An 8,929-nucleotide genomic window follows, 5' to 3' on the forward strand; every position below is an offset into this window, starting at 1 on the left:
ATATATCCATGAGGTGTACAGTTAGATTATATAAATACTGGTTATTTAGACGTAAAGAAATTCCGCTTTGGCTTGAAGATAGTTTATATCAGAGAAGTAGATCAGTTGATAGAGACTTATATCTCTGCGGAATTAGAAGCTGCAAGGCCAGTTGGGGATTATTTGTTCAGTTTCGTATAATCAAATGTTTTCAGAACCTCGAAAATCCGGAAAGTTTTACGGGTTTGTGTCAGTCCACTGTAAAAAGTGTCTGTTTTTGTTTAGATGTTCACACTGCTCACTGTTGCATCATCTCATTACATAAAAACAGAGAGGTATTTCAAGGAAAGTAAACAGTGCGAGGAGATTTCCCACGGTGCTGAGGCTAACAACCTGTACACTGTGCCTGAGGTCTGTCTGAGTACAATAAACGGGTCAGAATGAAAGGCATCTCTGACAGTGATATGAGGATATTATTATGATATATTTATCATTATTTGACAGGGTCTTTGTTATCTGGACTTCTAATGATATCATTCACTTGAGAATCGGTTGGATCTACTTTATATATCCATTACATCATCTTATCAAAACTGGCCACTTAACCGTGTTTTTATTGGTGTTCCTCATTCTTTTTTTTTTTGGGGGGGGGGGGGGGGAAGGGTGTTACTACATAGATAGAATAATTTGGGTATACTTGATGAAATGAAGTTTGAAGTAGCCAAAAAAAAATCTAAATTATCGATCAAAATTCTTCGCATATTTTTTAAGTTTGCTCTGTTCCATAATATGGTATAAACCCAAGAGGGATTTCTCGTCCGGAGTGTCAACAGACCGGTACGCGACAAGCGGTACACGGGTACCAAGACAGAGCCACATCTAGGGGTCATCGCACAATAGCTTATATGTACAAAACAAATGAGGGTTCAAAATCATATTTCAAATTTACCCGAATTCAGAGGGATGTAGCTTGCTTTATTCCCCACACATTCTGGCGGAAACTATGTATGGACGCTTAAGGGCAAAGCTGTCTAAGTCAATGCTATTCGGAATTTAAACTAGCTATTTCAGTAATTTTGTACGTGAACTATTGCAATCGTTGCTGGTGTTGGTCTCGCTGCGCACGACATTCAGCTATTGCTATTGCTGGTTATACTTCTGGAGGTTCCTTAGGTACTTGAAGAAAGACAGCAGTTTCCACTGGATTCTGTCCGGTTTCTTTTTTCATCTCCGAGAACATTAGCAGTGTAGGAAGAGCTATGTTGTTATACGGACAAACATGTGGATGTCGTAAAGTTAGTTCCCAATTAATAACACACTGGGTCATCAAGAGGATTGACACATGCGACAAACAATGCGTAGATAACTCCAAATATAACTCCAAATGTAATACTATCCAAATCAATCTGTCAGAGCAAACTGTGGTGGCTCTTATAATCAAACTCAGTGACGCATTAAATTCCTTATTGCCAATGATCGGTAGTGCAAGCAATATGCACACGTCCTCAAATAATTTCTGGCGTGAAGCGGAGCTCATACAAGCCGAAAAACCCAACAAGCCTCGATATAATAACACGGCAAACAAAGCAGCCGTGCACCATGGCCTAAAATCCGCACTGAGGAGCTGTTGTGTTTGCAGACAGCCTACAACAGCTAAGGGACCACGAGTCACGATTGTGGTTTGGTTGTTGCAGACACATTCAGACATAGGATGCTTAATGTTAACAACGGCTTTATTCATGTAATTAATTTTGAAATTTTTTTAAAAAGCTCTGACTTTTGGATTGTAGTTAAACATGTGGTAGACAGCATGCAGGCTAGATTGTACAAGATGATAAAAGGCGAATCTTGCATAAATCGACGAGATGCTGGAATAGATTGTTTATGCTTAATGTTTATCTTCCGAGTAACAGTTACAGTTCATGGGTTTGCTTTAAGGGGGGCAGATAATGTCAATATTTGGCATCAAGGAGTGTGGTGTAACAGACATGCGCTTGTAACATTCACAATATCCACACTGCCTAATTATTTTAATTGCATTGGGTCTGCCATTTCCTGTGTTCACTTTCGGATTAATCCAAATTCCGTACAGACAGGAAATCAAACAGAAACTTTTCTAAAGCATGGTTTCATGTCAGGCCGAGGGTGTGAAGCCCTCCATTATCATTATCAACCCTCAACTATATGAACCGTGTGTTTGAAGACCAATTTGTACTATGATAGCACATAGGTAGTTCCTCGATTTGTATCGCGTTTTAAATTCAGGTTTAAGTTGCTTAGTGCTACAAGTTGCTGAGTAACCCATTTTGGGTTACGGACTCACCTGTTAGTCATGAGAAAACAGCTTTACAGCTTTATTCCTCTATATACAGCATATTAAAATACTCTTGCACCGTCTGACCTATCTGCAGACATCTGACCCTAAAAGTTTGACTAAATGAAGTTTGTGTGCAGCAGTTTAATAAGTTATATAACGGACCCTCAACCTTCGGCAAAACCTGACTATGTGTATGACTGTCTAAGCTTATTCCAACTCGACCGTTTGCACGTCTAAATGTTCAGTGACCTGAACGTTTGAAAGCTCCCTTGGTCCACTACTCTTTGCCTACATGTACAAAGAAAAACCGGTTTTACGATCAGTAACTGAAATCGTTAGCTCTCATGTACGGCAGAATATAACCATTCTCCCACCGTATGAAAGCTGTGTCAAGGTGACGCCCTATACAAGCAAGCGCCCGTATGGTGTGGTATACGGGCAATTTATATTTATATACGCATACACAATTTTATCATGAACTGGACATAAATAGGTGTCTTTAAACCGATTTCCCCGTAGACTGTCATTTAAGCGTCGCATGAAATGGAACCGTACAGAAATTAGTCACGTTAAGCTTATTATTAAATTGTATAATTGTATTTCGAGTAATTTGAAACCAACGACATCTAATAAATTAGACTTACCATCACCGTATTTTTTTTTATCTAATTCTGCTTAAGCCATGGTAGTGTAGGGGTGTGTGGAATTTGCTACTGTTTATGCATTTATAGGTAAAATTAGAATACAACCCCAACCCAGATAAATGGACAAGATGGCGTATTTTCGCGTATTTTGGCGTATGGTTAAGTGTCACCATTGGCCAACTATCAAACTGTCGTTGCCCTGGTTTTACTCTCTGTGCTGTAAGTCTTTGATTATATTTGCATCATATATTTGGAAGGCTACTTTCTTGGAGGGTGAAAGCAACAGTTTCACAGAAAGCAAATGCTACAGAAGAGTAATCATTGTCCGATGATTAAAGAATGATTGTAATCTAGCAGTTCTCCTCAGTTCTGGAAAAACTCGACGAGAAGGTCGTTGTCGCGTGGGCGCCTATATACTGTCTATAGAACGAGGCCATCAGCTAATCGGGTTAGTGGGAAACTTACACACACCGGACAAATTGACGAGAAATTGAGAAGCACTGGCAAATTCTGAGGTGTATGTCTAAATCTCTGTGTTATTTAACGTTATTCCTGTGATACTCGATTCTACGATCGTTTGTGTTTTATTTTTTCTATTGAAGAAATCAGTATGCATTGGCTTTAGTGTTAACCCCTGTATTAGGTGTGTGTCATTGACGGAGGAGATCACGGTCTTAAACCCATCGTCCCTTCCCACCTCTGCGCACCTTGGACAAGATCCCACGTACAAAGGTGACATAATACGGTTATCATTGATAGGATTTTAGGCAATGCCTTTACCCACAGCGTCATTTCATCCCTATAAGCCAAAAATATGTAGCCATGAATCGAACCAGTTGCCCTGAAACGTCTTATATAACCTGATGTAGCGTTAAGGCGATTGTCCAGCACAACATGTCTGCTCTCATTCACACCCGATCAGAGGGATATTAATACGAATACTATAACAAACAGAGAACGTTACCCGAGCTAATGCTGGGCCAGTATGCCTGTCTTTGTCTTAGCGACGTCGGTTTAAACAGAGCCACGAGGCGAGAAGTTAGGCATATCTTTTTTGTTGTTTCAGCACCTGACCGTCACGTTGTATTGAATATTTTGACACGGACCTCGGTGAAAGCATCCCGGCTCATACGAACAAACGAAAGCCGTGTAAACATTTCAGTGGTTAATGTCATGTCAGGGCATCTTAATGGCCGGGTCACATCGGAACTTTGAAAACATACATCAGGGCAAGAAACCGTTCAATGGACTTCGGTGTTTCTTTACTGTCACCGGTTTGTAAGAATTAGCAGTAATAAGCCAGTAATTACCGATCGCCCATTTTCCCATATTTAATTATGATAATAATCATAGGGCTAATATCGATGATATACATTTAGAGTGTTAACCTTTTAACTCTCACGACCATGCAGCTTCACACAAATCTGGAAGTATGTATTCTTTCCCTCCAATAACTGCTAATACCAGCTGTTTAAACTGGTTAACTTCCTGGAAACGTGTACAAACAGCGATACTAACAACTGCGACAATAAGGATTATTTCCAGGGCATTAATCTGGTTCTGTGATTATATAGTCTGTGGTGACATTCCATGCATTTGTAACGGTTTCCTCTTAGGTTAAGTTCTGCTTTGTCATGTCGCCTTGGCACAGTCAGTTTTACAGTTTTCTGACAGGGGCTTGGTTTACATTGATCTATATGATTTGGCGACACTTTTCTCCTTGGCCGGACATCACCTTACACTGTGATGTGTTCTGCTTTCACCTCTGTATTTGGTGAGGACGTAAAGATGAAGCAGTGTCCAGTCGCAGATAATGTTATCAGTTCACCGTGCTTGTTGACAATACCCTGACATCAAGGCTCCAGCCCGACGGTCCGGTCTTCATGTCAATAGTATATTGACCATGTCCCCAGATCCCCACGGGTCAGTACAAACTTTGATCTGCATCTCTAACTGGAGACAAACATGTACTATCTTCACATGAACCCGTTACTGGTCATCAGTGTTAAGACTACAGTTGATCTCATCCGTGGAGTCTAACTGTAAATGGATGACTATGTTAACTGTTCGCAGTTCAACCTTGGACAACATTCACTCAATGGACGACAGCAGACAAAACTTCCCACAGTGTCCAAGATGAAAATATATACGACCTTGTATATACGTACACAAAATCGCGAATTATTGTCTCATTTAAGCGTCTAAAACCAAGAAAACCATAGACATTATTTAAGATATTCGTCATTTTTTTTGGCTCAGACAAAACACAAATGTTTGTCCGATCCTGGCAACGTCTCCGTTTGATTATGTAACATGCTCTAACAGTACTCACTGCAAAGAAGATAACCCTTTCAGTCATTGATAAATAAACAGGTTTGCTTTTTAGCAAAGGCAGCTTACACGTTTCTTTTTCTGTCCATCGGTTTGCATCCGAATCATCGTTTATATCGTCTGTTGTCTGTGCCAGAGATTTTGAGTTTTTACACGAAGTTTATTGACAAGGCTTTCGTTTGAAGGCCAGAGGTACATGTATAAGTGAGTGTGGACATAAAAGCCACGTACGAGCACTCCGTAGTAGTGCTTTCAACACATCTATGAACAAAGTCGCTCAGTCAAACGTCTTATCCTAAACATCATAGACATCTGTTGCGTTTCGGTAATTGGCATACACTGCATAGTAACCTAGACCCCGTAATGCAGTGATACAGATTATTGAAAGCTTTGATGTCCCATGCGGGAAAACAAGGTGAGCTAATTGTTATATAGCCAATGCATTTGATACACCTTAAGTGTCACCCAATCAAAAAGACTTTTAAAATGGCGTGAAACCAACATAAATTAATCAGCCATATATAAGCGAAATCTGTTCGTTGCTCGAAAACTTCTAGTTTATTGATTTTCCACAAAATGTATTGAACTTATGCTTTTACTGTACTGTATTTGTCACATTCAGTAAACCATAATGGCTCGTCTTATAACTAATGGTCCTCTCCGGCCGTACGTGGGAAGGTCTGCCACCAATCTGCGAATGGTCGTGGGTTTCCCCCGGCCTTTGCCCGGTTTCCTCCCACCATAATGCTGGCCGCCGTCGTATAAGTGAAATATTTTGGAGTACGGAGTAAAACACCAATCAAATAAAAAAAAATAAATGTAACATAAATGTTGTGAAAAAAAAAAGCTGAAAAAAGTGTGGTATCAACAGCAATACCGTTTAACACCGAGTTAAACACAACGCCAGGAAACACTAAAAGCACTATTTCATAACACTTGACACACAATACAAAGACACAGTCCTATCACTAATAACACTGTCCCTATCAGACGCCTACAGCCATGTATAAGCCGCATTACACGGATAACATCATGGTAACAGATATATATTGTCACAGTTATATATAAAGGCCAATGTTTCATGACTCAACTATATCACTAATATCACCGTTTCTAACAAATCAACACGGACTGTCACAGTTATGTATAAAGACCAATGTTTCATGACGCAGACCTATCACTGATACCACAGTTTCTAACCAATGAACAACCAATGAAAGTCCATAACTTTTAAGTCTACTATAAAGTGAAAGAGACACGGGTATTCTACATGTATAAAAGTCCAACAAATAACTCGCAAAGAGTTCAAAGAGATTTCTCATTGCAGTAAATAAATTATGCAACACACAAAAAATGCTCAAGATTACAAAATAAGGCAGTGAACTGACTTAGCCGGTATGTTCTGTATTAAATACAAACCACAACTTGTACTTTGTCTTAACATCTATAACATGAAAACGACGGAAAAGTATAAGAACGTTTGTTTTCGTTGCAGTATACTGTAATAAATGCCGAGAACACTGATGACAAAGTTATGAAATACTTACCTGGGGTAGTTCAGATCCAGTGTAATTGTACAATAGCCAGGTGATGTTATCAAACTGTCAAGTGGGTTGTCCGATAAAACATACTGCTGCTTTAGGTATAAGATCGAGAGGACACGTCAAGTACACCGCACACCGACGCGTCTGAGGACGGTGTCCTACTGGCAAGGTGACAGGGCAGGAGAACGCACTCACTCGGGGGGGAATGTTTACATCCACTCCACCGTACCTCGTATTGATCAGCCGCTCGTCAGCAGTCGTTTATGCTTAACAAGACGTCAACTTTGGTGAAGAACATTAAAAAGTTGAGATAAGACAACCACGCCTATACGTTTGCAAGTTGCGTCGCACCTTGAAGTAAAAATGGGATATAATAAAAATTACTGGACTGGGAGAAATGTGTGTTCATATAACATGACGAGAGTATTTGTTCTGAACAAAGGAACGGAAATCTATGCACGTTTAATGAGATGTAGACATTGTATACAGTTTAACAGGAGCTAAAGCCATTTCCTTCTTTGCTCAGAAAGCATTCCACCCATAACAAAGGTTTATTCGGTGTGGGGCCACACCCAGGTAATGTGACCGGATCGCACACACGGCCATCTAGGGCCTATCTACAGTGCTCACGATCACGAAACGCTGTCATAATGGTCGTGACACAGATTTTAGAATGGGAACGAATGTGACGAGCTAAGGCATACTTGTCACTAGTCTACGGAACACGGTACGCGATCAAAAGACTTGGCATGTTGTGACAAAGCATTAAAAAATAACTTAGAATTTACTGTGTAAAGAGGCGTACAGTGTATACAAAACCAGGTATCTTAGTGCAGAATTTGGTTTGGACTAAGCTTACGCTGTTCGTGGGGCCATGCTGACAAAAAGCGGTCAACGACGACCGCTTGGGTCATTTATGCAGTTTTAAGTTCCTGAGGACCAGTTGTCCTCCATCAATACAGCGAGCATTTCTGCACTTCACATATGGGATTAGTGCGGACACTCCGATTTCCTTAATTTTTAAGAGAAAAATTCTTAAGTATGGCGTTAAACGACAATTTTTGTTTTCAATTATAGTTCACAAGATCGATTCCAGTGGGGGAGGGGGTGGGAGAGGGGCGCTTCTATGTGCAATTCAAGCACAATAGTCCGAAATGAACCAGTGTGTAGTGTGTTGAACGCCGTGGTAGTTTTACATTATGCTCAGTATTGGGCCTATAGCGGTACTTTCTTTTCTTCTAAACCAATATGTTCTGACATAGGCCCTATTGCCATTAGCGTTCTTAACTGATAAAGATCAGTGCGTCTCTGTATCTCGAGAAAATGGAATCTTCATTTATTTATATCCGGATTTTTTCCCGGATAAATGAAATAAAATAAATTGTAACAAATCTGTGACACACAAGAGATTTATTTATTTATTTGATTGATCTTTAACACCAGACTGAAGAATTTTTCACTTTTATAGGAGTGGGAAACCGAAATGACCGGCGTAAACTACCGCCTCTTGGCAAGTTACTAGCGAACGTTCCCATCAATACGAACACCACATCGGTGGGAGACAAGTGGAAAGTGCTAACGCTCATGCACGAGCGACTGGAAGACAAGCGCTTTAATTACTCGTCCACGGCCCGCTTTCCATCATACAGAGAGATCGCTCATCTCAGACATCGACGTTTACTAAGACTTATGTTACAGTGTCAGTTTATATTTACCTTTAAATACAGTAGTTTACAAAATGTGTCTTCTGGATTCCAGCGGCGTTCCCTTCTTCAAAACAATCGAATAACATTTATCACGGTTTGGAATGAAAGTAAAACATTACACAACATTCTTTTATTCTTTAAATTAAATTATAAGGATTAACTGTAATATTTCAGGTTTATCAGGATGATAACGAAAAGAAAAAAACGCTGTGCAAACTGTTTGAATCCTCTTAGCGATTCATGCAAAAGTTTGTACAGTGATTTTTTCGTTAATAACCCAATAAACCTAAAAAACCATCACAGTCAATCCTTAATTCAACGATGTAGTGCCGTCGTGTTCTTGCTGTGACGCGATCGACGTCTATAGGGGTTATGTGATGACGTCAAATGTTATTGTTTCTTAGGATC

General features: G+C 39.9%; 1 protein-coding gene across 1 annotated transcript in view; it reads right to left on the reverse strand.

Annotated features, from left to right (window-relative positions):
- The window catches only part of LOC135468365 (CD9 antigen-like), a 33,333-nt gene extending 26,400 nt beyond the window's left edge, over positions 1-6,933 (reverse strand). Inside the window, exon 1 of the mRNA XM_064746576.1 lies at positions 6,819-6,933. The gene's annotated coding sequence lies outside the window, so the exon portion shown is untranslated. The remainder of the gene's footprint in view (positions 1-6,818) is intronic.
- Positions 6,934-8,929: the final 1,996 nt, after the last annotated feature.

The sequence above is a fragment of the Liolophura sinensis genome, chromosome 6, assembly GCF_032854445.1.
Source record: "Liolophura sinensis isolate JHLJ2023 chromosome 6, CUHK_Ljap_v2, whole genome shotgun sequence".
NCBI classification, from domain to species: domain Eukaryota; kingdom Metazoa; phylum Mollusca; class Polyplacophora; order Chitonida; family Chitonidae; genus Liolophura; species Liolophura sinensis.